Here is a 16,490-nt window from a genome sequence, read left to right as displayed (position 1 = left end):
AGGAAACAATGTGTGTTGGAGAGGATGTGGAGAAAGGGGAACCCTCTTATACTGTTGGTGGGAATGCAAGTTGGTGCAGCCACTTTGGAGAACAATGTGGAGATTCCTAAAGAAATTAAAAATAGAGCTTCTCTATGACCCTGCAATTGCACTACTGGGTATACAGATGTAGTGAAAAGAAGGGCCATCTGTATGTACCCCAGTGTTTATAGCAGCAATGGCCACGGTCGCCAAACTGTGGAAAGAACCAAGAAGCCCTTCAATGGATGAAAGGATAAGGAAGATGTGGTCCATATACACTATGGAGTATTATGCCAACATCGGAAAGGATGAATACACAACTTTTGTAGCAACGGGACTGGAAGAGATTATGCTGAGTGAAATAAGTCAAGCAGAGAGAGCCAATTATCATATGGTTTCACTTATCTGTGGAGCATAACAAATAGCATGGAGGACAAGGGGAGATAGAGAGGAGAAGGGAGTTGAGGGAAATTGGAAGGAGAGGTGAACCACAAGAGACTATGGACTCTGAAAAACAGCCTGAGGGTTTTGAAGGGGTGGGTGGTGGGAGGTTAGGGGAGCCAGGTGGTGGGTGTTAAGGAGGAGGGCACGAATTGCATGAAGCACTGGGTGTGGTGCATAAACAATGAATTCTGTTATGCTGAAAAGAAATTAAAAAAAAAAAAGGTGTCTGCCTTTGGCAGGTTATGATCCCAGGATTCTGGGATCGAGCCCACATCTAGCTCCCTGCTTGTTGGGAAGCCTGCTTCCCCCTCTCCCACTCTCCCTGCTTGTGTTTCCTCTCTCACTGTGTGTGTCTCTGTCAAATAAATAAAATCTTAAGGACTACATCCTTTTTTCTTTTTTTATTAAACCTTGGAGGTGACCTGAATAAATATACTTGATAAATAGACAAGGTAAGGGTAACCTGATTAAGGGGCACTAAAGAATTCTCCCTTGTTGCCTGAATATTTGTATATTTTCAACTTTGTGGTCCTTGTGCTCCTTGTCAGCTTTTGATGAGTTTCTTATATTTTCTCCTGATTTTAAACCTCAAGGACTCGGCCTGTTTGGTTTTTTTTTTGTTTTTGTTTTTCTTCCCCCTCTTCTCACAACTGTCCTATTTCATTATAGTCCATGGAGGTCTTCTTTTTTCAAGTCTAGATAAGATGGAGTTTCCATTGCCCCACCATTCACCCCTTAGTAGCACGGGTGGCCCTGCTTTGTGGGCCCATGTCTGTTGCATTTTAAGCAGCCCACTTCTAAAGCAACCTGAGAAACAGGACCTAACAGAAGTGAATATGGGAGTTTATAAGATAACCTAAAGATCTTACAGTAGTGGACCCTGGTCTAAGACTTCTCCATGTCTTCATTTTCATTTAAGAAAAACGTCATTTTTTTATTACAGCAGTAACACGTGGCAATATGTTAGACTAAATGTCCTGAAAATCTGTACAATATGAAATCCAAGGAATTCTATATTAAATATAACAAACATCCTTTAAACACATAGCTGAAATGATAAAAATGTTAGAAAAATCTCTAAGAGCCAAAAACAAAGAGGGAGCTGGAAACCTGTGTGGTTCTTCCCGAAATTCTTCTTCTTCTAGATTTTATTTATTTATTTGTCAGAGCGAGATAAAGAGCACATGAGCACAAGCAGGGAGAGCAGCAGGCAGAGGGATGAGCTCAGCTGGGAGCCTGATGTGGGACTCGATCCCAGGACCCTGAGATCATGACCTGAGTCGAAGGCAGCCACTTAACCAACTGAGCCACCCAGGCATCCTCTGAAATTCTTCTTGAAGCACTGACTTCCCAGGGAGCCTCTGTCAGTTCTAATAATCAACAGACTTTCATTTTAATGGCTGGGCAGTAGATACAAGATGAGTTTTAAAGCCTTCAGGATGGGGATTTGGAACTTCAAGATCCCTCCAGAGCCAGGACCTCAGAAATACATTCTGAAGGAAGGAATGAACTAGGAAAAAAACAAACAAACAAACAAACAAAATCCACCTACTGGCTATATGAAATGAAAATGACACTTACTTATCAGGACCTAAGCTCCAGACTGAAAAAAAATGTAATCAAGTCTTTCCCATGTGTGGGTTTGGGATTTGAATTTTAGATTACCTGAATGTCTAGGAATCCCTAGCCTGAGGAATTCAAGAAGTTATTTGAGAGGACCCCAGAACACATGACAAAAGCAAATGCACATTCCCCATGGAGGCTTGTCTTCTTACTCAGGCTCTGAAGGATTCTTAGAGATTAAACCCCAAATAAGACTTCATAGGTTAAAATTTCACATAGGAAATGAACCATTATGTATGACCATGTTAACAGATACAATAAAAGCAAAATTAGACACCCAATACCTTTTGATATTGAATTATCACATATAGGTTATAAGTAGATTTTAATATGTCTCTTTGCCAGTACCAGACTTGTTACTGTACCTTTAAAATCAAGAAGTATGAAACCTCTGACTTTGTTCTTCTTCAAGATTGTTTTGGCTATTGTGGTCCCTTGGGATTCCATATGAATTTTAGGATGGACTTTTCTAATTCTGTAAAAAAAATTCACTAGAATTTTGATAGCGATCACATGAATTATTTTGAGGAGTATTGGCATCTTACCAATATTAAGTTCTTGAATCCGTGAGCACAGGAAGTCTTTCCAGTTATTGGTGTTCTCTTTAATTTCTTTCAGTAGTGTCTGGTTTTCAGTGTACAAGTCTTTCATCCCTTAGATAAACTGATTCCCAAGTATGTTATTTGTTTTGATGTGATTGCAAATGGAATTTTCTTAATTACTATTTCAGATTTTCATTGTTAATGCATAAAAAAGCAACTGATTTTTGTGTGTTGATTTTGTAGGTTTTAACGTTGCTAAATATACATATTCTAATATTTTTGTGTGTGGAAACTTTAGGGTCTTCTACAAAATCATTGTTTGTGAACAGAGATAATATTACTTCTTTCTTTCTAATTTGGATGTTCTTTATTTCTATTTTTTGCCTAATTGCTCTGCCTAGGATTCCTAGTACTATGTTGAATGAAAGTAATGAAAATAGACTACTTGTCTAATACCTGATCTTAAAGGGAAAGCTCTCAGTCTTTCACCATTAAATGTGTTAACTCAGCTAAACTTTTCAGAATATGGTCCTTTATTATGTTGAGGTAGTTACCTAATAGTGCTAGTTTGTTGAATGTTTATATCATGAAAGGGTGTTAAATTTCATCAAATGCCTTTTCTGTATCAATTGAGAAAATCATAGGTTCCTTTCTATTAATGTAGTTTATTACATTATCTACATTAATCAATGTAGATTAATATTTGTTTGTTGAACCATCCTTACATTCCAGGAATAAATCTCACTGCAGCATGGTATATAGTCCTTTTAAATTGTTGTTAAATTCTGTCTGCTAGTATTTTTCTTGAGGTTTTTATCAGCAATATTCATCAGGGGTATTGGTCTGCAATTTTCTTGTCATAGCTTTTGTTGAGATTTGGTATCAGTGTAATGCATAGAATGAGTTTAGAAGTACTCCTTCCTCTTCAACTTTTTGGAAGAGTTTGAGGAGAGTTGTTGTTTTGTGTGTTTCTAGGAATTTGTCCACTTTATCTGAGATACTGAATTTGATGTATAGTTGTTCATAGTATTCTCTCATAATCCCTTTTATTTCTGTAAAGTCTACTGTAATACCCCCTTTGTCATTTCTGGTATTAGTTTTTGAGGTATTCTGTTAGTCATTGTAGCTAAAGTTTTGTCTGTTTTGTTGATCTTTTTGAACAGTCAATTCTTGGTTTCATCGATTTTTCTCCATTAGGTTTTTAACTCTCTATTTTGTTTATCTCTATTCTAATCTTCATTATTTCTTCCTTCAGCTAGTTATTGATTTGCTATCTTCTTCTCTTTTTATTCTTTCCAATATAATTAATATGTGCTATTATATTAGTTTTAGGTGTATAATATAGCTATTGAGCAATTCTAGACATTACTCAGTGCTCATCAGGGTAAGTATATTCTTGACCACCTTCATCAGTTTTACTCATCCCCTCTGATAACCACCAGTTTGTTCTCTATATTTAAGAGTCTGGTTTTTTGTCTTCTTTATTTTATTCAATAAATTCCACATATGAGTGAAATCATATGATACTTGTTTTGCTTGTCTTTTTCTGACTCATTTCACTTGGCATTATACCCTCTAGATCCATCCATGTTGTTGCAAATAGCAAGATTTCATTCTTTATTATGACTGAGTAATATTTCATTGTGTGTATGTGTGTGTGTATATGAGTACACACATCATCTTTATCCATTCATCTGTCACTGGGTATCTGGGTTGATTCCATAATTTGGCTATTATAAATAATGCTGCAATAAACATAAAAGTGCATACATCTATTCCAGTTAATTAATGTTTTCATTTTCTTTCATTAAATACCAAGTAGTGGAATTCCTAGACCATATGGTAATTCTATTTTTAATTTTTTTGACAAACCTCCATACTGTTTGCCACAGTAGCTGCACCAGTTTGCTTTCCCACTGACAGTACAAAAAGTTTCATTTTCTCCACATCCTCACCAACACTTGTCTCTTGTATTTTTAATTTTAGCCATTCTGACAGGTATGAAGTGATAACTCATTGGGGTTTTGATTTGTATTTCCCTTATGTTGTGCATCTTTTCATGAGTCTGTTAGCCATGTGTATGTCTTCTTTGGAGAAATGTTTGTTCATGTGTTCTACCCATTTTTTACTTTGATTATTCGTGGGTTTTTGAGTTCTAGAAGTTCTTCATATATTTTGGATAGTAACCCTTTATTGGATATGTCATTTGCATTTATCTTCTCCAATCCAGTAGGTTGTCTTCTTGTTTTGTTGATTGTTTCTTTTATTGTATGGGAGCTGTTTATTTTGTGATAGTCACATAATTTACTTTTGCTTTTATTTCCCTTGCCTGAGGAGACAGTGTTGCTGTGGCTGATGTCAGAGAAATTACTACCTGTGATCTCTAGTAGGATTTTTATGGTTTCAGGTTTCACATTTAGATTTTTGATCTATTTTGAGTTTAGGTTTATGTGTGGCTTAAGGAAGTGATCCAGTTTCATTCTTATGCATGTTGTCCTGTTTACCTAACACTGTTGTTGAAGAGATCATCTTTTTCCCATTGGATATCCTTGCCTCCTTTGTCAAAGATTAATTGATCACATAACCATGGATTTATTTCTGGGCTCTGTATTCTGTTCCATTGATCTATGTGTCTATTTTTGTGCTAGTAATAACTAATTTCATTACAGTAGTTTTGTAATGTGTCTTGAAATTTGTGACTGTGATACCTCCAGTTTTGTTCTTTATAAAGATTGCTTTGATTATTCAACAGCTTTTGTGACTTGATAACATTTTAGTATTATTTATTCTGGTTCTTTGAAAAATGCTATTGGTATTTTGATAGGGGTTGCGACAAATCTGTAGATTGTTTTGAGTAATATGAACATGCTAACAATATTTGTTGTCTCAGTCCCTCAGCATAAAATATCTATTTGTTTGCGATATCTTCAATTTCTTTCATCAGTATTTTATAGTTTTCAGAATACAGGTATTTCACCTCATTGGTTAAGTTTATTCCTAGGTATTCTTGGTGCAATTGCAAATGGGATAGTTTTCTTAACTTCTCTCTCTGCTGCTTCATTATTAGTGTATAGAAATGCAGCAGATTTCTGTATATTGATTTTGTGTCCTGCAACTTTACTGAATTCATTGATACTGCCAAATTGTGTGTGTGTGTGTGTGTGTGTGTACAGAGTCTTTAGGGTTTTCTATATAGAGTATCATGTCATCTGTAAATAGTGGAAGTTTTAGTTCTTCTTTACTGATTTGGATGCCTTTTATTTATTTTTGTTGTCTGATTGCCATGGCTAGGCTTATCAGTATTAGGTTGAATAATGATGATGGCTATAGGTTTTTCATACAAGGCCTTCGTTATGTTACGGTATGTTCCCTCTAGATCTACTTCGCATAGAGTTTTTATCATGAATTGATGATGTACTTTGTCAAATGCTTTTTCTGTATCTATTGAAATTATCATGTGGTTTTTATCCTTTTATTGATGTGTCCTATCATGTTGCTTGATTTGTGAATATTGAACTACCCTTGTGTCCCTGGAATAAATCCCACACGATTGTCAGATTTATTCAATTTGAGTTACAAATATTTTGCTGAGGACTTTTTTCCTCCATATTCACAAGAGAGATTAGCCTGTGGTTCTCCTTTTTATTTTGTGATGTGTGTGGTTTTTTTTTTTTTTTTTTGGTTTTGATATTGATGTGATACTGGCCTCATAGAATGAATTTTGAATCTTTCCTTCCTCTTCTGCTCTTTGGAGTAATTTGAGAGGAATGGGTATTAACTTTTTTTTTTAATGTTTTATAGAATTTTCCTGTGAAGCCATCTGCTCCTGGACTTGTGTGTGTGTGTGTGTGTTTCCAGAGTTTTTTGATTAATGATTCAATTTCATTGCTGGAGATTGGTTTGCTCAAATTTCTATTTCTTCCTGGTTCAGTTTTGGTAGTTTATGTTTTTAGGAATTTATCCATTTCTTCTAAGGTGTCCAGTTTGTTGGCCTATAGTTTTTCAGTTTTCTCTTATAATTGTTTTTATTTCTGTGGTGTTGGTTGTTATTTCTCTTCTTTCATTAATAATTTTGTTTATTTAGGTCCTCTCTCTCTCTTTAATGAGTTTTGCTAGAGGTTTATCAATTTTACTGATCTTTTTAAAAACCAGTTCCTAGTTTCATTGTTTGTTTTTTAGTTTCTATGTCATTTATTTCTGTTCTAATCTTTATATTCCTTCTTTTTGCTGGATTTGGGTTTTGTTTGTTATTTTTCTGACTCCCTTAGGCGTAAGTTTAAGTTGTTTGAGATTTGTTTCTTGAGGTAGACTTGTATTACTATACATTTCCCTTCTTAGAACCACTTTGCTGTATCCCAAAGATCTTGGACATTGTGTTTTCATTTTCATTTGTTTTCATGTACTTTTTATTTTTATTTTTTTATATCTTAGTTGACCCATTAATTGTTAAATAGCATGTTGTTTAACCTCTTTGTGTTTATCTTCTTTTCAGACTTTTTTCCTGTGGCTGATTTCTGGTTCCATAATGTTGTGGTCAAAAGATGCCTGGTATGATTTTGAGCTTTTTGAATTTGTGCAGACTTGTTTTGTGGCCTAACATGTGATCTACTCTGGAAAATGTTCCATGTGTACTTGAAAAGAATGTGTATTCTGCTGTTTTAGGATAGAATGTTCTGAATATGTCTTTTAAATCCATCTGGCCAGTGTGTCATTCAAAGCCACTGTTCCCTTGTTGAAGTTCCATTTGGATGATCTTTCCATTTCCATCAGTGTAAGTGGGGTGTTGAAGTTCCCTACTATTGTTGTGATACTGTCAATTATTTCTGCTGTTTGTTATTACCTATTTTATGTATTTGGGTACTCCCATGTTGGGTGTATAGATATTTACAATTTTTATATCTTATTGTATTGTAACCTCTATTATTATATATTGCTCTTTTTTGTCTCTGTTATAGTCTTTGTTTTAAAGTCTATTACATCTGATGTAAACATTGCTTCTCCGTTTTTTTTTTTTTTTTACATACATTTGCACTGTAAGTGTTTTCCATCCCTTCACTTTCAATCTCCAGGTATCTTTAGGTCTAAAATTAGTCCCTTAAAGGCAGCATATAGATGAGTCACTTTTTAAAAAATCCGCTCTATCTCTCTATGTCTTTTGATTGGAGCATTTAGTACATTTACTTTCAGAGTAATTACTCATGGCTATGTATTTGTAGCCATTTTGTTATGTTTTGTTGTTGTTTCTATAGATTGTTCTCTGCTCCTTTCTTCTCTTGTTGGCTTTCTTTAGTGATACACTTAGATTCCTTTTTCTTTACTCTTTGAATATTTATTGCTAGTTTTTGATTTGTGGTTACCATTAGGTTTGTATATACATCTTCTGCATATAGCAGTTTATATAAAGTTGATGGTCACTTAAGTTTAAATCCATTCTTTATTCCATTTCCTCCTACATTTTAGGTATATAGTGTCAAGTTTTACATACTTTTATGTTATTAATCCCCTGACTGATTTTTACAGAAATATTTGTTTTTATTGCTTTTGTGTTTTTCACTTTTCATACTCTTACTTATTCTCTTTTCACTCAAAGAGTTCTCTTTAGTACTTCTGGTAGGACTGGTTTACTGCTCATGAATTCCTTTAGGTTTTGTTTATGTGATAAACTCTATCTCTCCTCTATTCTGAATAACAGCCTTGCTGGAAAGGGTATTCTAGGCTATAGATTTTTCTGTTTCAGCACTTTAACTATATCCTCCCACTCCCTTCTGGCCTACAAGGTTTCTCCTGAAAAATTTGCTTATAGTCTTAAGGGGTTTCCCTTGTATGTAACTGTCTTCTTTTCTTTTGCTGCTTTAAACTTTTTTTTTCTTCATCACTATTTTTTGCCATTTTAATTACTATGTGTATTGCTGTGGAACTCCTTGAGTTGAATTGGGGTGGGGGGTGCTTTCTGTGCTTCCTGGATTTGGTTATCTGTTCTCTTCTCCAGATTAGAGAAGTTTTCCACTATTATTTCTTCAAATAAGTTTTCTGTACCCTTATCTCTCTTTTCTTCTCAGATATCTATAATGCAGATATTACACTTGATGGAGTCACTGAGTTCCCTAAGACTATTCTCAATTTGCATAATTTTCTTTCCTTTCCTTTGCTCAGCTTGGTTACTGAAGTCATTACTGTCTTCTAGTCATTACTGTCTTCTAGGTCATTAATTTGTCCCTCTGCTTCATCTAGCCTGCCATTTATTCTGTCAAGTGTATTTTTAATTTCATTTATTGTGTTCTTGATCTCTGATTGGTAGTTTTTTTAAAAAAAATCTCTTTGTTAAGGGTCTCACTGAGTTCCTCCACTCTTTTCTTAAATCCAGTGAGTATCTTTATCTAATGAGTATAATTATGTTACATTCTCTATTGTGCATATTACTTATATTGATTTTGCTTTGGTCTCTTGCTGTGGTTTGGTCCTTTTATTTCATTTGGGACATATTCCTGTCTCCTCATTTTGTCTGAATACCTGTGACTATTTCTGTGTGTTAGGAAAGTTAGCTACTTCTCTTGTTTTTAATGGTAGCCTTATGAAATAGTACCCTACAGTGCAGTGTCCCCTGTTCCCATAGGCCTGATGCTTCAGCGAGTATTTCCTATGTGTGTTGTGTGTGCTCTGCTATTGAGTCTTGGCTTTGTTTTCCTTCAGAAAAGTTGTCAGCAGAGGTTCTCTTTGCCTGTTGTGAACAGAAGGTGTGCAGTGGTCTGACAGTGAAGCAAGACCTGCCCCTGCTGGAACTAAGGTCCCCAAAATGTGCGGGTCTTGACAGGGTTTGCCGAGGTCTTTGGAGGAGAGGCCCACAGCACCAGGACTGAGGCAAGCATGACTGGGAAGCACAGGTTGGGGGAGGGTGCAAGCAAGTTATATAAGCAGTGTTGGAGCTGTGCTGGTTCCCACAGATGGCCATTGTTTATGCTGGGGAAATAGAGGAGGGAAATGGCACCTGCTAGCTCCTTTGTTCCTGGAGGAGTCTCCCCATGATCCCTGTCTCTCTCTGGGCCATGCTCCAAGATGAGTAAATCACTCTCCCTCACATCTGCCCCCCAGAGTTTTTTCAAACTGCTAGTTCTGTGCTGTATCTGCACAGTTTGCCATGCTGTCTCTTTAAGGGTGGAGACTCCACTTCCTAATACTTCAGGGCTCTTCTAGAGCCGAGCCCACTGATTTGTTAAATTTCAGACTTTAAATCTTACTGGTTTTGAGAATTCATGGAATTCAGCCTCTCTCACCTTCAAAGGCAAATATTATGGAGATTCCTTTTCCTGTTCATGGTCTCCCTAGTAAAAAAAAAACTTTGTTTTCTGCCCTCTCTGTGCCACAGGTTCCCTCCCCACTGCAGATGAAATATGGCTATGTCTTTGCCCTTCCCACCTCCTTCAGTGTAGCTTCCTTCTCTTCATTTAGTTGGGAAGTTTATTCCATCAGTCTTCAGGTCATTTTCTTGGTTATTTATGCTGGAATGGACATTACCCAGTTGTATTTAGGAGGATGTGAGCTTAGGCTCTTCCTACTCTGCTGTCTTCCCAGCCAACCTCTAGAGACATCTTTTTTCCCAGTTGTATTGAGATATAATTAACATACAACATTATGTAAGTTTAAGGTATATACAATGTGGTGATTTGATCTGCTAATATATTGCAAAATGATTACTATCACAGTATTTGCTAACACTTCCATCATGCTAACATAATTGCCATTTCTCTTTTATGTTGAGAGCATTTAAGACCTATTTTCTTAACAACTCTCAAGTATCATGATACAGTATTATTAACTCTAATCACCATGGTGTATGTTAGATCTCTAGAATTTATTCATCTTATGACAGAAGTGTATACTCTTTAACCAGCATCTCCTCATCTCCCCCATCCCCAGCTTTTGATAACCACCATTTTACTCTGTTTCCAAGTTTGCTTTTTTTTTTTTTTTTTTTTTTTTTAGGTTCCATGGATAAGTGATGTTTTATAGTATTTGTCTTTCTCTGAATTAATTTAACATAATGCCCTCAAATTTCATCTAAGTTGTCACAAATGACTAGATTTATTTTCTCATGGCTGAGTAATATTCCACTGTATTTCTACATCACATTCTCTTTATCCATTCATTTGTAGACAAAGGTTGTTTCCATATATTGGCTATTGTGAATAATGCTGCAATGAACATGGCAATGCAGATAGCTCTTTGAGATCCTGTTTTAATATTTTTTGGATGTATATCCAGAAGTTGAGTTGCTGGACCATATTGTAGTTCTATTTTTAACTTTGGAGAAACTTCCATACTGTTTTCCATAGTGATTGCAAGAATTTACATTCATACCAGTAGTGCACAGGGGCTCTCTTTTCTCCAGATCCTGATCAAGACTTGTTAGTTATGGTATTTTGATGATAACCTTTTAACAGGTGTGAGGTGATCTCTCATTTGGTTTTAATTAACATTCCTATGATGATTAGTGATGTTAAGTGCCTACTGACCATTTGTATTTCTTCTTCGCAAAAATATTCAGATCCTCTATCCATTTTTAAATTGCACTGTTTGTTTTCTATTGAGTATTTTGGATATTAACCCCTTATCAGATATATGATTTCAAATATTTCTTCCCATTACATAGGTTGCCTTTTTATTTTGATAATAGTGTCTTGACTGCAGAAATTTTATAAGTTTGATGTAGTCCCACTTATAATTTTTGCTTTTGTTGTTTGCACTTTTGGTTTCATATTCAAAAAATTATGGTCAACACCAATATCCAGGAGCTTCTTCCCTATCATCTTCTAAGACTTTTATTGTTTCAGTTGTTATGTTTACATCTTTAATTCCTTTAGAGTTAATTTTTGTGAGTGGTATAAACAGGGGTCTAGTTTCATTCTTCGGAGCATGATTTCCAGTTTTCCCAGCATCAGTCATGAAGAAACTATTCTTTCCCCATTGAGTGTCTTGGCTCCCTTGTCAAATATTAGTTGGCTGTACATGCAAAGGCTTATTTCTGGGTTCTCAATTCTCTTTCATTTGTCTATGTGTCCATTTTTATTCCAGGGCCAACATTGGATTAATGTAGCTTTGTAGTATAGTTTGAAATTAGTAAGTGTGATGTCCCCAACTTTGTTCTTTTTCAAGATTATTTTGGCTATTTGAGGTCTTTTGTAATTCCATACAAATTCAAGGATAGTTTTTTCTACTTCTATGAAAAATGTCATTGAAATTTTTAAAAATTTAATTTAATTTTTTTTTCATTTTATTTATTTTCAGTGTTCCAGCATTCTTTGTTTATGCACCATACCCAGTGCTCCATGCAATATGTGCCCTCCATAATACCCACCACCAGGTGTCAAAATTTTGATAGGCATTGCCTTGAATTTATAGGTGGCTTTGGGTGGTTTTCTTTGAGTAGTGTTTCTTTCTTCTTTTCCTGCCTTTTTTTTGTTTTTAATTTTATTACTGAAATATAGTTAATATGCAATGTTTTATTAGTTTCAGGTATACAACATAGTGATCTAATAATTCTATACCTATGTAATATTCACCATGATATATGGAGTTACCATCTGTCATTATATAGCATTATTACAGTATTATTGACTATATTCCCAATACTGTGCTTTTAATACCTGTGACTGACTTATTTTATAACTGTAAGCTTTTACCTTTTAACTCCCTTCACCTATTTCACCTATTCCCTCTACTCCCCTCCCCTTTAACAATCACATTTCTTCTCTCTATTTGAGTTTGTTTCTGGTTTTGTCTGTTCTGTTTTATTAGATTTCACATATACATGAAATCATACAGTATTTGTCTTTCTCTATCTGACTTCTTTCACTTAACCAAACACCCCCTGGGTTTATCTATGTTGAGGAAAATGAGAAGATCTCATTCCTTTTTATGACTGAGCAATATTCAGTTGCGTACATATATAGCACATCTTGTGGGTTTGTTTTTTTTTTAAGATTTTATTTATTTGAGAGAGGGATCACAAGTAGGCAGAGAGGTAGGCAGAGAGAGGGGGGAGGAAGAAGGCTCCCTGTGGAGCAGAGAGCCCGATGTGGGGCTCGATCCCAGGACCCCAGGATCATGACCTGAGCTGAAGGCAGAGGCTTTAACCCACTGAGCCACCCAGGCACCCCTATAGCACATCTTCTTTATCCATTAACCTACAACACTTAGGTTGATTCCATATCTTGGCTGTTGTAAATAATGCTGCAAAGAGCACAAGATTGTGTGTAGCATTTTGCATTAGGGTTTGTGTTTTCTTTGGGTGAATACCTAGTAGAGGTATTACTGAATCATGGTAATTCTATTTTTAATTTTTTGAGGACCCTCCATATTGTTTTCCACAGTGATTTCACCAATTTACATTCCCACTGAAAGTTCTCTTTTGTCCATATCTTTACCAACACTTGCTAGTTCTTGTCTTTTTTGATCCTATCCATTCTAACCAATGCGAGATGATATCTCATTGTGGTTTTGATTTGCATTTCCCTAGTGATGTTATCTTTTCATGTGTCTGTTGACCATCTGATGTCTTCCTTGGAAAAATGTCTATTCAGATCCTCTGCCCATTTCTTAATGGGATTATTTGTTTTATGGTGTTCAATTGTATACATTCTTTATATATTTTGGGTATTAACCCTTTATTGGACATATAATTTACAAATATCTTCTCCCATTCAGTAGGTTTCCACATTGTTTTATTGATGGTTCCCTTAGTTGTGCAAGAGCTCTTTATTTTAGTGAAATTCCAATAGTTTATTTAGAAAAACATATCTCAAAAATGTTGCCAAGGTTGATGTCTGAGATTACTCTGTTTATTTTCTTTTAGGAGTTTTATGGCTCCAGGTCTGTCTCACATTAAGTATTAAATCCATTTTGAATTTATTTTTGTATGTGGAGTAAGAAAGTGGTCTAGTTTTATTCGTTTGCATGTTGCTATCCTGTTTTCCCAGCACCATTTGTTGAAGAGATTATCTTTTTCCCATTGTATGTTCTTGCCTCCTTTGTCAAAGATTAATTGACCATAAAATCATGGGTTTATTTCTGGGCTCTGTATTCTGTTCCATTCATCTATGTGCCTATTTTTGTGTCAGTAATTTGCTAATTTGATTACTGTAGCTTTGTAGAATATCTTGAAATCTGTGACTGTGATTTTGTTTTTGCTTTATTCTTTTTTATAAAGATAGATTGCTTTTGCTATTCAGGATCTTTTGTGGTTTGATAACATTTTATATTTTTTTTCTAGTTCTGTGAAAAATGCTATTGGTATTCTGATAGGGATTGCATCAAATCTGTAGATTGCTTTGAGTAATATGAACATGTTAACAATATTTGTTGTCTCAATCCTTCAGCATGAAATATCTGTGATGTCTTTGATTTCTTTCATCAGTGTTTTATAGTTTTCAGAAGACAGGTCTATCACCTCATTGGTTAAGTTTATGCCAAGATATTTTATTATTTTTTGTGCAATTGCAGATGGGACTGTTTTTTAAAATTTCTCTTTCTGCTGCTTCATTATTAGTGTGTAGAAATGCAACATATTTCTGTATATTGGTTTTGTGTCCTGTAATCTTACTGAATTCATTGTTACCATTAATTGCTTTTTTGGTGGAGTCCTTAGGGTTTTCCAGGTATAGTAACATGTCATCTGCAAATACTGGAAATTTTACTTCTTCTTTACCAATTTGAATACCTTTTCTTTCTTGTCTCATTGCTATGGCTAGGACTTGCAGCTCTATTTTTTTTTTTTTAAGATTTTTAAAATTTATTTGACAGAGATCACAAGTAGGCAGAAAGGCAGGCAGAGAGAGAGAGGAAGGGAAGCAGGCACCCTGCTGAGCAGAAAGCCTGAGGTGAAGGCTTTAACCCACTGAGCCACCCAGGCACCCCTAGGACTTGCAGCACTATCTTGAATAAAGGTGATGAGAATGTACACCTTTGTGCTGGTCCTGATCTCAAAGGGAAAGCTGTTTTTCACCACTGAATATGATATTAGCTGTGTTGTTGTTGTTGTTGTTGTTTTTTCATGTACAGCCTTTATTGTGTTGAGGTATATTTCCTCCAAACCCACTTTGTTGAGAGCTTTATTAACAATATATTGGATTTTGTCAAATGCTTTTCTGCATCTATTGAGATCATATGATTTTTGCTTTTCATTTTTTAGTGTGATATGCCACAATGATATTACAGATATTGAATCATCCTTTGATCCCCAGAATAAATTCCACTTAATTGTGGTAAATGATCCCTTTAATGTATTATTGAATTTGGTTTGCTAACATTTTATTGAGGATTTTTGCATTTGTGTTTACCAATACTGACTTGTAGTTTTCTTTCTTTTTTTTTTTTTTTTTTTTTTTTTGGTAGCGTCTTTGGTTTTGGCTGGCTTCATAGAATGAATTTGGAAATTTTTCTTCTATTTTTGGGACTATTTTGAGAAGAATAAATATTAACTCTTTTTAAAATATTTGGTAGAGCTCACCTATAAAGCCATCTGGTCCTGGACTTTTGTTCATTGAGCTGCTTTCCATAACCAATTAATTTTTTTTTTTACTAGTAATCTCTTTGTCCATATTTTCCATTTCTTCCTGATTCAGTTTTCAAAGATGGAATGTTTCTAGGAATTTTTCCATTTGTCTAGGTTGTCCAATTCCTTGTCTTAATTTTTTTGTAGTAATCTCTTATAATTCTTGACATTTGTGTGGTTTTGGTTGTTACTTTTCTTTCATTTCTGATTTTATTTAGAGTCCTCTCTTTTTCTTGATGAAGCTGGTTAAAAGGTTATCCATTTTGTTTATGTTTTCAAAGAACTGACTCTTGGTTTCGTCAATTTTTCTTTTGTCTCCATTTATTTCTACTCTGATCTTTATAATTTTCATTTTCTACTAACATTGCATTTTAGTTCTTTTTCTGGCTCTTTTAAGTGTCAGATTTGATTGTTATTATTTGAGATTTTTCTTGTTTCTTGAAGTGGGCCGATATCACCATACATTCCCTTTTAAAACTCCCTTTGCTACATTCCAAAGGATTTGGACATCATATTCCATTTTCATTTGCCTCCAGGTATTTTTTAATTTCATCTTTGATTTCTCTGCTAATCCATTGGTTGTTTAGTAACATATTGTTTAGCCTGCAGTTGTGTTTTTATTTTCCGATTTTTTTTTCTTGCAATTGATTTCTAGTTTCATATTTTTGTGGTCAGAAAACATGCTTGATATGATTTCAGTCTTAAATTTATTGAAGCTTTTTTTATGGCCTACTATGTGACCTTTCTTGGAGAACATTCTATTCTGCTGTTTTGGGATGGAATGCTCTATATTTATCTGTTAACTCCATCTGATCTACTGTGTCATTCAAAGCTACTATTTCCTTATTAATTTTCTGCATTGGTGGTATATCCATTGATGTAAAAGGAGGATTCCAGTCTCTTACTGTTATTGTATTACTGCCAACTTCTCCCTTTGTCTATAATGCTTTATGTATTTAGGTGTACCTAAGTTGAGTGCGTAGATATTTATAATTATTACAGCCCCTGCTTAGATTAATCCCTTTATCATTATGATGCTCTTCTGTGTCTCTTGTTCCGGTATTTGTTTTAAAGTCTGTTTTGTCTGATAAAAGTATCGCCACTCCAGCTTTTTGGGGGGGGGGGGGACTGCCTTCCTTTTGGAATTATGATTTTCTGTAGTTGTATGCTTTGATTCCTTTCCCTTTATCTTTTGAGAATATACTGTAGGTTTTTGTCTTGTGCATACTCTGTGTTTTACATATAACATCTGATAGATTTAACAGTTTACACTAAAAACTTCAGTTGCATATAAATCTCTACCCTTTTATTTC

General features: G+C 34.9%; 1 long non-coding RNA gene across 2 annotated transcripts in view; it reads left to right on the top strand.

Moving 5' to 3' along the window:
* Positions 1–16,490, top strand: part of LOC132019607 (uncharacterized) — a 57,421-nt gene that overhangs the window by 6,660 nt on the left and 34,271 nt on the right. The window contains exon 3 of one of the 2 annotated variants that reach the window (XR_009404813.1): positions 7,123–7,178. The exons of the other annotated variant lie outside the window; for it this stretch is intronic. This is a non-coding gene — a long non-coding RNA (uncharacterized LOC132019607). The remainder of the gene's footprint in view (positions 1–7,122; positions 7,179–16,490) is intronic. 2 annotated transcript variants of the gene reach the window in all.

Source organism: Mustela nigripes, chromosome 6 (assembly GCF_022355385.1).
Source record: "Mustela nigripes isolate SB6536 chromosome 6, MUSNIG.SB6536, whole genome shotgun sequence".
In the NCBI taxonomy this organism is placed as follows: Eukaryota; Metazoa; Chordata; class Mammalia; order Carnivora; family Mustelidae; genus Mustela; species Mustela nigripes.
This window is presented reverse-complemented; position numbering and strand designations above follow the sequence as displayed.